General features: G+C 39.9%; 1 protein-coding gene and 1 long non-coding RNA gene across 3 annotated transcripts in view; both read right to left on the bottom strand.

Moving 5' to 3' along the window:
• Positions 1–13,824, bottom strand: part of dhx36 (DEAH (Asp-Glu-Ala-His) box polypeptide 36) — a 170,587-nt gene that overhangs the window by 69,600 nt on the left and 87,163 nt on the right. The gene's annotated exons all lie outside the window — the stretch shown is intronic.
• Positions 8,421–10,719, bottom strand: LOC130245694 (uncharacterized). Its single transcript, XR_008839348.1, has 2 exons — positions 10,380–10,719; positions 8,421–10,276 (listed from the first exon to the last, which is right to left on the bottom strand). It is a non-coding gene; the product is annotated as an uncharacterized LOC130245694 (long non-coding RNA).

Genomic DNA, 13,824 nt, shown 5'->3' with positions numbered 1-13,824 from the left:
ATTTCCTTTCTCCCAAATTTTATTGTACATTCTTGTAGGAACTTAACGATGCAGACACCGATAACTGAGTCGACAGCTGTGATCAGAATCACCTTGATCGAGAGCCATTTTGGTCTCTGACCAAAATCAGAAGGTCAGCAGACCTTTGTAGCAGTACAGAGCAGGAAGCGAATGCCTTGAGGCTATCGGCCTCATGACTGGTTTATCATCAGTTGAGTGTCATCGGACCTACTATCCTGATCAAGTTAACTCAAGACGAATGGGTAATGAAGGATAGCATTTTTTATTGTTAGGCTTTGTTAACATTTACTAATAAATACAGACATAAAGGGGTTTCTTTTCCTGAGGAGTTAAATGCCATATGTGCATAAGAGAAGAGTGTGCTCTCAACAACCTGCCTGTTATCGAGCATGGGTGTATGTAAACTGCAGAGAGCTCTGAATTGTATGAACTGTGTGTTCGTGCTCTGAAACATTTGCCTAGTCGACGGTCAAGGCTAACTGTCAAGATACCAGAAAGAGGAACATTTGGTTGCTAAATGGTCCAACTGCCAAGATGACATCATATCAGTCAATAGGGTGAGATTAGATAGTGTGTGAAAGACATTATAAAACATGAAGGAGAGCCCAAAAGAGACCAGAGCTGAATTGAAATTACATCTCTCCTGCGCAGAACTGGTACTCTCTAACTTCTTGCATTCAAAATAAAACTTCTTAATTTTCAACTCAGGTCTCTGTCAATTTTTGAACATGCAATGGACCATTTGAGTCCTACAATTGGAGACCCGACGACATGATTGACTGGAGACTGTCAAATAGATGGACGGTAATTTCTGATGCCAAATCCAGAGGTGCCTCTCTAAAGAAAGGTAAGCAGAAACCTTTTTTCTAAAATTCTGCTATTGAATATTCTAAATAAGTGGCTTTTGTCATCGGTAAATATGATTGTTCATTTCTTTGATACATTTGCAGTGATGATACAATGCAGGACGTTACAGACTGCATAAATTAAAACTTAACTAAAATAGTGTTGAATAAAAAAGAGAAGAATGAATTGTGATAAGTTGTGTTAGAGAAAGTTAGGGTGAATCATTAGGATTTACGGAGAAGTTCTGTTCCCTAAATAGGCACTTAGGGTGAATCATTAGGATTTATTTAAAGTCCTTTCCCCGAGAAGGCAAAACCCCTGAAGATCCCTCTTATTCTGAGGAGAATTTGACATTTTCAGGTAAATTATCAGGGTAAATACATCGGTACTTAAGAATACATCTGTATTTAGAAGTCCTTTTTCCCTGAGGGAGGCAGACCCTTGAAGATCCCTCTTATCCTGACGAGGATCTGACATCCTCAAGTAAATTTCTCAAGGATACTAGGTTTAGTGAATTGAGAATTAGTTAGAGTGTAGAGATAAAATAAGACTATAAACAAAATGGAAGGGGAATTCAATAGAGAATGTGAGGAATATGATTGTCCTCTTTTAAGACAACAATGGGATAAAATGGTAGATATCTTATTGGCACAAACTGATCAAAAAAGATAGGAAAAACGGATAAAAGAACTGTGAGAATGTACGCGCGAAATTATTGAATATTATGGTACTGATTGTATGGACAAAAAGGGATCTCTGTTTCAGAAAGTGGGAATAAAAGAGAAAAGAGCACAGGAAGCTGTTTTAAAACACAGAAAAGAGGAAGTAGGGCTGTTGAACAAGCAAGCCAATGAAAAGAAAGAAAAGAGGGAAATAGTGATTCGGACGAACATGGTAAGGGACAAAGTGAAGTAGATGAAGAGAGCGACAGAGGAAGTGGGACAGATGAGGAGAGACAGAAGGACAGTGTAAAGAAGACGAAAGACAACAAAGTGTATCAGAGCGAACATTGGGGTGGTAAAAAGGAGCAGCATACATAAATAGATGCTGTCAAAGACTGAGAAGCATGTGATGAAAACCAAATGTCTAACCCTGTTACTAATAGAATTTTCAGGGCAGCAGTGTTACAAGGAGCTCCTGCTGGTGTGACCCAGGCCATGGAACAGTCTCATGAGGTACCAGGCAGTGATGATGGAAAAGGTATGTAGACAAAGCAGTAGAGAGAGCGGACAGAGAAGGAAGTAAGTTGTTAAAGAAAAAAAAAATTTAAACTATAGCTTGAGGAAAGGAAATTAGCAAAAAACAGATGCCTCAGCAACAGATTAGAAGTTGCTAGCGAGGGCCCGATGGCCTCCCCACTTCCTGAAGCAGACAACTCAATCACACTGTTTATGTAGGTGATGGAACATTAAAGGCAGGCTTTGCTGTGGTTAAATTACAGAATGATCAATTTGTCACAATACAAGCTGAACCCCTAATCGGCAATCAATCTGCACAAAAAGCAGAACTATTGGCCCTAATCAATGCATTGAGACATTCAAAAGGACAGGCTGTCAACATCTACTCTGATTCTGCATATGCAGTATCCACAGCCCACGTGGAGCTGCCCGTGTGGATCAGATGTGGATTAACAACTTCTTCTGGCCGTCCTATTACTCATGAGAAAGAAGCAAGAGAGCTCTCTGAAGCCATAATGTTGCCAAACAAAGTGTCTATTATTAAGTTCACTGGTCATTCTCAAGGAACTGACCTGATATCAAGAGGGAATTAAGCAGCAGACTTGGCGGCAAAACGTGCCTCAGACTACCTACAGGGTCAGTTTGTGGTGACATCTGAGCCAGACGTGACATCCCTCCTACCAGAATTCTCAAGAGAATTCTTATCTGAGCAGAAAGACATGGCTGCTCCTGAAGAAAAGTCTGTGTGGAAAAACAAAGGGGCAATCAGACACAAGGATGGGCTTTGGACAGCACCCGATGGTAGAGCTTTGCTTCCAGCGTCACTAGTCCAAAGTGTGTTGAAAGAAGCCCATACACATGCACACTGTAGTGATAAGCAAATGTCATGAGCATTGCAATCATGGTGGCATCCTTTTATGCCACACCTAATTTCTGGGTACATAACGACATGTGACATCTGTCAGATGCACAATGTCAAACCAACTATGAAACCATCTCAGTGATCGTTCCCATTGGCAAATGGCCCTGGGGATGAAGTTATAATTGATTTCACTGACATGATTGAAAAGGTAAATGGTAAACGATACTTGCTTGTTATGATTGATGCATATACTGGATGGCCAGAGGCCTTCCCGGTGGGCAAGGAAGACAGCACTGCTGTCATTAAATGTCTGATAAACCATTACATCCCACGTCATGGTTTTCCAAGCCGGGTCAGATCTGACAATGGCTTACACTTTAAAAATGAACATCTGGCTGATGTGGAAAAGGCATTGGGTTTAGTACACCATTTCAAGGCAGTCTATCACCCACAGTCACAAGGTAAGGTTGAGCGGTTGAATCTAACAATGAAAAACAAATTGGCAAAAATCTGTGCACAGACTAAATTGACATGGTTGGCTGCTCTTCCACTGGCTTTGATGTCAGTAAGGAGCTCTGTGAGTAGGGCAACAGGATATACGCCCTTTGAAATGTTGACTGGTCGCCAATTTCCTGGCCCACTGACCCCACTACAATTGGAACCAGTACAACCGTTATCACACAAAACTTACTATGACAAATTGACTGCTCTAATTGAATCTTTTGACAAAATGTTACCAAGTGATTTTAGGGGACACGAATATCCAGCACCCCTACCTGACCGAACTTGGGACTGGGTGAGATTGAGAATCTACAGGCGTAAATGGAAAGAGCCTCGCTGGTCTGCTCAAATTAAGTGCTGTCCGGCGGACCCACCGTCCAGATCATTGGACGACACCAGAGTGGACCTTGCTTCGCAGGTCCAAAAGAGGGAGGATACCACAGGAGGTGCAGGAGGGAGTGAGGGTACCACAAAAGGAGGTGACACACAAACATATACACACGGGAAAAAATTTCATCCATCACAAAGTAACCTACAAACTTTGCAGGTGGTCCACAAAACTGGGGATTTATTCACAGCCCCTAAAGGAGAAGCGGTAGCCCATTGTGTCAGTGTAGACTGTGCATTTGGAGCGGGCATAGTGAAAAAATTAAGAGAAAGATATGGGTTTGACAAAGTAAAGGCCCAGAGAAAAACGAAAGGTGACTGTGCTATAACTCACGAGGCAGACAGAATAGTTTTCCACCTGATCACAAAAACACTTGCTAGAGACCTACCCACATATGAGGACTTTGAGAGCAGTCTAATCTGCATGAGAACGTGGTGTGATAAATTACACATCACCAGATTGTCAATACCCCGGCTGGGGTGTGGTTTGGACAAGTTGGAATTCTATAGAAATCTCCACATTATTGAAAAGACATTTAAAGGCCAGAATATAACCATTTCAGTTTATACGTTAGAATAAGTTTACTGTGCTTGCTATTTTTTATTGTAGCTTTGATATTGATTATATATTACTTGCTGTTAACACAATAATGCTGTGAAAAATAAGATAAAGGGAGGACCAGAATTGAATAATAAGAAAAACCAGCATCAATAAAACATGAGGATCAAGTTGTGGGAAAACTGGAAACTACTGGGGATAGTCGGGATACTAACACTAACTAGATATTAAAATTTGAGGACAAACTTTATGGTGGCTTGAAAAGCCGAGTCTAAAAGTTTGAAGTCGTTTTAAAGTGTAAATAACTGAAGCAGTTTTTATGAAGTTTGAAACAGTCGGCATAGATAAGTACATATATGTTAACATGTTTCTAGGTTGTGGCTAGGCGGTTGCTAAAGTATTCTGAGTGGTTGCTAGGCAGTTGCTAACATCAATTAGCATGATTCTAGCATTAATTAGCATGTTACTAGCATTTTTCTAGCATGAATTAGCATGTTACTAGCATGAATTGCATAAATTAGCATGTAACTAGCATGATTCTAGCATGAATTAGCATGTAACTAGCATGATTCTAGCATGAATTAGCATGTAACTAGCATGATTCTAGCATGAATTAGCATGTTTCTAGCATAGTTCTAGCATGATTTAGCATGTTACTAGCATGATTCTAGCACAAATTAGCATGTTATTAGCATGATCCTAGCATGACTTAGCATGTTACTAGCATGATTCAAGCATGAATTAGCATGTTGCTAGCATGATCCTAGCATGAATTAGCATGTTATTAGCATGATTCTAGCATGAATTAGCATGTTACTAGCATGATCCTAGCATGAATTAGCATGTTCCTTGCATGTTTCTAGCATGAATTAGCATGTTACTAGCATGATCCTAGCATGAATTAGCATGTTTCTAGCATGAATTAGCATGATTCTAGCATGAATTAGCATGTTACTAGCATGAATTAGCATGTTACTAGCATGATTCTAGCATGAATTAGCATGTTGTTAGCATGATTCTAGCATGAATTAGCATGATATTAGCATATATCTAGCATGAATTAGCATGTTACTAGCATGATTCTAGCATGAGTTAGCATGTAGTTAACATTATTCTAGCATGAATTAGCATGTAACTAGCATGAATTAGCATGTAACTAGCATGATATTAGCATGTAACTAGCATGATATTAGTATGTTACTAGCATGATTCTAGCATGAATCAGCTTGTTTCTAGCATGAATTAGCATGTTGTTAGCATGAATTAGCATGTTACCAGCATGACTAACATGTCACTATCGTGTTGCTACCACCTTTCTAGCAAGATTAGCATGTCAGTAGGAAGTTTAAACTGTTAGCATGTGTTAGAAAAGCTAGTCACAGTCTCTGGGACAGTTGCTAGGGTGCTGAAATTGGTTGCTAGGGAGTGGCTAGTAAGTTTAAAGGTAATCAGTGATTGGCTGCTGGCTAGACTGAGTTGAATGAGGCCAGACTCTAGTCTGTAGGACAGTCTGATGCAGAGTTCTGAGCTCACATAGGTTGATCCAATGTTAAGTAAATGGGAGTCTTTTACAATGGAAGTCTATGGGACAGTTGCTAAAATGCTGTAAGTGGTTGCTAGAAAGTGGCTAGTAAGTTAAAAAGTCATCAGTTATTGGCTGCTGGCTAGACTGAGTTAAATGAGTCCAGTTAGAAGTCTGTAGGACAGTCTGATGCAGAGTTATGAGCTCACAAAGTTTGACCCAATGTTAAGTCAATGGGACTTTTGGGAATTTTCTGGGTCGTTTTTCGGAAAACCCAAAGTCAGACCAGTTTGAAGGTTTGACGAAAGTTTGAAGTATGTAGCTTGAAAGGCCTAGGAGGAGATACACTTAGAAATTAGTCTCAGAAGAAGAAGAAGAAAAAGAAGAAGAAGAAGAAGAAGAAGAAGAAGAAGAAGAAGAAGAAGAAGAAGAAGAAGTTTAAGATAGATAACAGTATGCTGGCTTTTCAAGCCACCATAATAATAGTGGGGACAATTCTAGGAGTAGGAAAAAGTCAGAACAGGAATGAAACCTCAACTGTAAAACCAACCAGAGTAAAAGATCCCTAGGGGAGGAAAACAGAGGTTCCAAGTATTATAGAGGGCTGTCCACAGAATATGTAAAGGGAGAGACAACATCTTACACATTTGATCTAAGTCAGATAATTGACTGTGGGGGACACAATAGTTCGTGGCGAGGATATGACGTATATGTTTGTTTTGATCAGAATATGAATGCATGGTGTAACATGAAGGGTAAGGCTGATAATAAGTGGTGTAGAGGGTGGGATCAAGTAGTGGGGTACACAGGGAAATGGACGCCAAACCCAACATGGTTAGGGAATTTTAAAAAACGAGTGGAGAAAACTGAAAATACAAAAGCATTATAGTCCTACCCAGATCCCTTTTACTATGTCCATAGGGGAGTGGACAGGATACCCCCTAGATGAGACCCATTATGCTGGGAAAAACAATCCGCCTACAGATCTGGCATGAACTAACGCGCGAATGAAACAAAGTGATCTTGCATGGCCACGACATATGGTGCAGTAGCACGGAAAGACGGTCTAGCAAACAAAGACATGAACAGTAGGGGGCAGTCGTGTACTGTAACGCACTGTATTGAAGCCGGAGCATTCTTTACGCATCGTTATAACCTAGAACACTACTTCATATATATATATATGGTATACATATATTACAGTAAAAATCAGGGCCGGTGTGGGACTCCTTTCCATCTGGTTCTCAGCCATGACAGTTCAAGCCTTTTAATATGTTTTCATATCGTTAATCAAATTATGCCAAATGCACGGTGATTAGCGCAGCTTAATGGCATCCTTGGTAGAGCATCTGCCTCTCAACCAATAGGTCACCGATTCGAAACTGGCTTGGTATACAACCATCAAACAAAGTTTAGTTTTATTATTACTGATAGTTTGTGAATCTTTATTGGCCATTTGGCTCTTAAAAACAACAGTCGCACACCCTCCGATCTCACCATTGTTAAAAACCACTGAGGCTACGTTTACACTGGTCCGGATAAATTTGAAAACGGAGTTTTCGGATTAAAACGCACCGCGTCCACACTATCGTTTTAGTCGTTTTCCTAAAGCTTGCCATCCACACTGAAACGACTGAAAACGCTGTCCCCCTTGCACTGCACATGCGTGAAAAGTAAGGGAGACGTGAAAAGTCTCCCCTTCATCTCACCCAAAGACTATAGAATATCTTAAAGGGACTTTGATTTGATCTCACACGGGTCAAGTGTGCGGCTGCCTAGTTAACCTCGAACTCAAGGGGTATTTTATTCACTGTAAGTAAAGCGATTCTCTTTAATGTAGTTCGGTGGTTCTCAACGAGGTGTGCGGAGAGAAGGGGGCACAAATTGTATTAAGAGCCCTTTTTCCTTCTGGAGAGAAAGTGCCCTTTTTCTATTACTTTTAAAAAAAAATAATATAGGCCTATGTGTATGTGAGTGTGTGTTCAATATGAGGGCAGCTTTCCCTGTCATACACCGATTTTAGTAATACACTGTATATACACCGATTTTTAGAAATAGCTAATCGTTTTTTTTTTTTTTTGATTATTCAGCCTTTTGGTAAACCATTAGAGAAATTAAAAATTAATTATAACCTTGCGACTTCTGGGTCCCACTTGAAAGGACGCTTAGCGTACTTTTAAGGGCGCTTACAACATACTGGTTATGTGTAGTTCTAAATCTGGCAATTGGCCCTGTAATAGCAAATATAATTTACTCAACTAAACGAACGGCTTCCCGCTTTTCAGAACAATAAAGCATATATTAGCTTAGATGACTGGCCATAAATAATAGATATAGTTCAAAAAGTTATATAGTTCAATAGTTCAATATTGTTGTTTACCTAAAAAAAAAAAAAGTGGTAAAGCTGATCTGTTAAGTCGCTTGAGGTGGAATGTAGTTTAGCGCAAAACATTTTTTTTAAGATTCGTTAAAGCCATTAATGTCCTTTTGCGGCCAATGACCGTCATGTTCCGAGTGACTCTGCTGAAACAAATGAAGCAAAACTCTACTAAAAATGATTTATTTATAAGTGATAATAAATGTATAGCATATTTTCATTTATACAAAAACAATGAATATGCTACATTCCAGTGTGACCACCCTGACGCTCCACCACAGTCGGAAGAACTTTAAAAAGTCTGTTTATATAATTGTTGCATGCCGTTGCTGTAAGTTCCTCAAACCAGAATTTATTTATGGCAGCAACTAAGTCAGACTTTGTTGTTGGTTTTACTACTTTCCGAATATAATCTTTGAGAGCATGCCACACCATCTCAATCGGATTCATGTCCGGGGACTCAGCAAGAGTTTTAATCCAGTTTATACCCTCAGAAAAAATGACCTTGCTTGCAGCAGTGTGTTTTGGATCATTGTCCTGAAAAAAAACGGTGATGTACCGAATGTCCAGCAGAGCGCATTACTCTGATGTCTTGGGAATGCAGCTTGTTGATCTTAGTCATTTTGACTGGCATTTCGTGTGGCCGGACCGTTTTTATTCGCTAAGGAATCAGTCAGGGGTGTGGGCTAATGGTTTGTCAATGTTCAGAGGAAGCGAAATGTTTGTGAATAGCAGGGTGGGGGTTGGGTTTAATGCCCTCTTTGTTCCCCTAACCATTGGCACCAATAAATCAATGTTATTGTTACAATCAAAAATATGCTTCAGAACATTTTTTTAAAGCAATTCCATGAAAATTTCAACCAAATCATGAAAAAATAAACTTTTGACCAAAACAACAAAACATAAATTTAAATTTACTCATTAAGGTCTATATTTTATTTTTATGATGTGTTGAATTTTTAAGGAAATTGGTTTGTTTATGCATGAAATATGAGAATTGCCAATGGTAAATTTCATTATCATCTAACCACATTTCGTGCTTTCAAAAAAGGGGTTAAATATGTCCATGCTAATTATGATCGCAAACTCATCTTAGGTCTTTGCTCTAAACAACCACGATTTTGCGTTACGGATGTGATCATTTTTGAACTCCCTTTAATATACGCCAATGACTAGCACATATTTGTTCATTATGATGCTGCATTACAATTAACTTACATTACATAACATCCATATGTTATATAAAGAACTGAACATTTCAGTTAACTATCAACCACTTTAGTAACATTTCAGAAATAAATGTTTAATAAATATAACATAAAATATATTGTCATAATCTTGGCGCATAATGTTGGTGTTTTGGCGATGCAGCACCTTGTGTTGAAGCACTTCTTGTTTATTTTGTAGATAGGCTAACTGACCGTCAAATAATAGATCAAATAGTTAAGATACAATTTATGCCAAACTAGGAATGCTGGTTTCGATTCATTTTGCCAACCAACAACCGCTGGTTAAGCGAATATTAACCGTTAACAGGTGGGGGAGAAAGTAGAGAATCTCGAAGCGGCGTATTTACACAGTGAATCCTCGAAGTTGCCACCGGGTCAGTTAGGTCAGCTGGGTGGGTTAGGCCGAGAGATGTCAACTCCATTGACGAAATGTCCGTTGGACGAGGTAAGGGTGTAGATGCATTGAATGGAATACCGAAGTCAGAATCACCCAGGTGCAGCAATGACGAGTGGTCTTCGTGAGAATGTTGAAGGAATGACCGCATCTCACAAGTCTGTTGGCAGTTAATTTGAGCATCCAAATAATCATCATCGACATGGCAGTCTGTTGATGTGGCTTGCTCAGCTGTCATTACGTTGGTTTTGGTTGGTTTTGTCATTTCGTTTCCACCATCGAGACGTGCCTCCAACAAACCAAGCCGTGCCTCCAAAACTTTAAGCCTTGTTGTGAAGTCCGATAATTGAGCTTTGGAAACAATCACCGCACCGGGATTCCGACGTTCAATCATAGCAGCCTGTAATAAGTAACATTAAAATTAGTTGTGAATACCAAGTCATCAAAAGGCATGTTCTGCTAATGGCACTGCTTAATAATGATTTAGCGAATAGTTTACCTACCGATTTCTTTTTTTACAAGTCGGGTTGTCGATGTCTTTTTTGTGGTCTGTGGGCTCTTGTTCTCTTTACCAGCATTCTATTGAGATAATAATTATATGGTTATAGCACACAACAAATAAGACGTAAAATGAAAAATTTGAAACAACACAGCACTTACATAAATTACAGCTTTCTTACCTTTCGCTTGCTGGCCCACGTGACAGCGCTCTTCTCAGAGTAAAATGCCGCAGGCTCCATTTCTATCGCAGTCAGTAAAAACGCAGAGGCCGCAACCCTTTTGAAGGGAGTTTAACGGAATGGGCGGTGCTTTAGAGAGGGGCTATCAGGGATTGGTCCAAGTCCAGTGCCATCCAGCTAAAAATATATATATATATATATATATATATATATATATATATATATATATATATATATATATATATATATATATATATATATATATAAATAAATGGAATAGGTAGCTATATAGTGCTTAAGTGGATTTACCGCGGATCAACCGAGAAATCTCACGTGCGCTGCAGGTAGGCTGAAAGACAATCTTTTAAAAAATATGTAATTTAGGTTATACTGCGTGAAGCGTGATGAGTCGGTTAAGCTGATTTCATTATTTATTTACCGGTAAACGAATAGTCTGATCGTGGGTCAGCTTGCATGTGGGCATAATTTGAAGTATTTACCTAAAACTTTAAACATTCATAGGCCAGTTATTTGAAATAAAACAGAAATAAATAAGAAGAATAACATGTTTTAAACCACTAAAGCCATGATCCGTCTGCATTAATAAGCGCTATCGTTGCATTACCATCATTAATAAAATCAGTAATAGCGAAACTGTGCATATTATTACTACAATTAAAACGTATATTATTGCCTTAGGTTAGAAACTTAGGCAGTAATGCAAAGTAATAATAAATATGAATAAATAGCGTAAATGAAAGGAACAAAAGAGACCAAATTAGTCACCAGGTCTAGTGCTCCCTTTAGTATTTAAAATGGCGCCGGGCCTGTTGCAGCCGTTCACACTTGACCTAGACCAGTTCGCACCAAGCATTAAACTTCTAGATAATGATGGTTCTAAAAATCGTTGTCGATAGCTTATTGAACAATAGCATCAACACCACCATCAATGTTATTGTGTGAAATTATTTAAAAATCGCCCTATTATTTAAAATCGACCACTTTAAGTGCTTCGAGTATAGTTTATGACTCAATTTCCATGCAAATAATCCACATGCAAATTTTTACAATACTTTTAGAAAGTCTATTTTGGCTATTTTAATTAAAAAACATTTGCATGGAAGTTGCAATATATAAATATATATAGACTACTCTTGTACAAAAAGTTACATTGCATGCATGTCAGTTTAATAATAAAAAGTTACATTGTTCTGAAAAGTGAGCAGCCCTTTATTTATTTTTTTCTAAACTATATTCGCTCCACAACATAAGTCTACACCTGTAACAAACATTTTCTAAATGTTTAAAAGCATATCAAAAATAGGGATTGCGTTGAGACTGACAGGTGCATCTTCTAAATGGGCTACAAACACTTTGCTGTTGCGCGCTACAGTATGTGCTCTTCAGTGGGAAAAACGTTACCTCAGTCGCTTTTTCCATTCTGCAATCGAATGAAAGCAGAGGCTGGGTTTTCTTTGAGGTGACAACATTTGTGTTGTCAAGACAACTATGGCAAACTTTTAATGATGGAGGAGAGACTTAACGCTGTTTCAAGTCATTCAATGCTGCATGACTTTAATCTTGCGTCATAAACTTAATAAATACGCTGATTTACCCAGACAGCACACATACGTGTCGACCTTCGGCCGACGTCGGCCCCTTTAATTTAACATCTATATATGGTCGGCCAAACATACGCATGATCATTCGGTCGTGTGTTCTATTATTCCAGCTCAACAAACGTCGGCTCTGCATCGGTTAACGACCAGAGGCCGACGAAGCACTTCATAAGCATAAGCTATTTGCAATTAGCCTAAAAAGACACTCCGAAATTGTCTTTTTTTCCTCCCCACTCGCAGGGGCCCCTAGTACGCACGGGCCCCTGGGCCTGTGCCCATAAGGCCCATTGGTTAATCCGACCCTGTACCAACCACACAGGTTTGCGATGGTGTTCGCGATTTTCTTTTTTATTTAAATTAATTAATTAATTAATTAATTTATTTATTTAAATATGGTTTCGGGACAAAGCAAATTGACGAATCATGTAACAACAGAACTGCGACCATGGTTGGTCAAAGAGCTTGGGAAATGCACCCCAGAATGTTGTTCCATGCGCCACATGGTGGTCATTGTATGCAGCACAGCAATGTTTAAAAAATCTGGAAAAAGCCACTGCAGGAGCTTGCGTGGCCATGCATGACGATTTGCATGGCAGTGCAGGAAAAAACGCGCATTAGTTCAAGCCAGATCTGTAACTGCCGCTTATATCCCTCCCAACGCTGATGCCAAGCTCGCTATGAATGAACTTCATGCAGCCATCAGCAAACAACAGACTGCTCACCCGGAGGCTGCTTTTATTGTTGCGGGGGATATTAATCACTCAAACTTAAAAACAGTACTCCCCAAATTCCATCAAAACATTTTCTGCCACACAAGGGGAAACAAAACTTTTTAGTCCAAGTTTACACAAACATGGCTGAAGCATATGCTGTGACCCCCCTCCCCCACTTGGGTCAATCAGATCACCTTTCTTTGTTTCTCACCCCCAAGTACTCACCCATCGTCAACCGTGTGAAGCCATCAATAAGGACCATCAAAGTGTGGCCAGCGGGGGTGGACTCCACACTCCAGGACAGGTTTGAACACACAGACTGGAGTATGTTTGCTTCCCAGGCCACATGTGGCTCTCACACAAACACTGACAGTTACACTTTCTCTGTTCTGGAATATATCAACACCACCATAGACAGTGTTACAACCCAGAAACAGATCACCACATACCCAAATCAAAAGCCATGAATGAACAAGGAGGTGCGCCTCCTGCTGAAGGCAGGCAACACTGCCTTCAGATCAGGGGATGCACAGGCCTACAGCACTTCCAGGGCTAATCTGAAGAGGGGCATCAAAAAGGCCAAGCACTGCTACAAGCTAAAGGAGCACTTTTCCAACTCTGATCCTCGGCGCATATGGCAGGGCATCCAGGCCATCAGCAACTACAAACCCAGCCAGTCCACCCCCACAGCCACAAATGTCTCCTTCCTGAACGAGCTAAATGACTTTTATGCCCGCTTTGAAAGAGACAATACAGAACCCTACACCAGGAACACTACCTCAACCGACCACTCAACTATCACACTCACCTCCTCAGAAGTCCACACCTCACTGAGTCGGATCAATGTGCGTAAGGCTGCTGGACCAGACGGTATTCCTGGGCGCGTCCTCAAAGCATGTGCAGAACAGCTCGCTGGGGTATTCACAGACATTTTCA

The sequence above is a fragment of the Danio aesculapii genome, chromosome 18 (assembly GCF_903798145.1).
Source record: "Danio aesculapii chromosome 18, fDanAes4.1, whole genome shotgun sequence".
Taxonomy (NCBI): Eukaryota; Metazoa; Chordata; class Actinopteri; order Cypriniformes; family Danionidae; genus Danio; species Danio aesculapii.
This window is presented reverse-complemented; position numbering and strand designations above follow the sequence as displayed.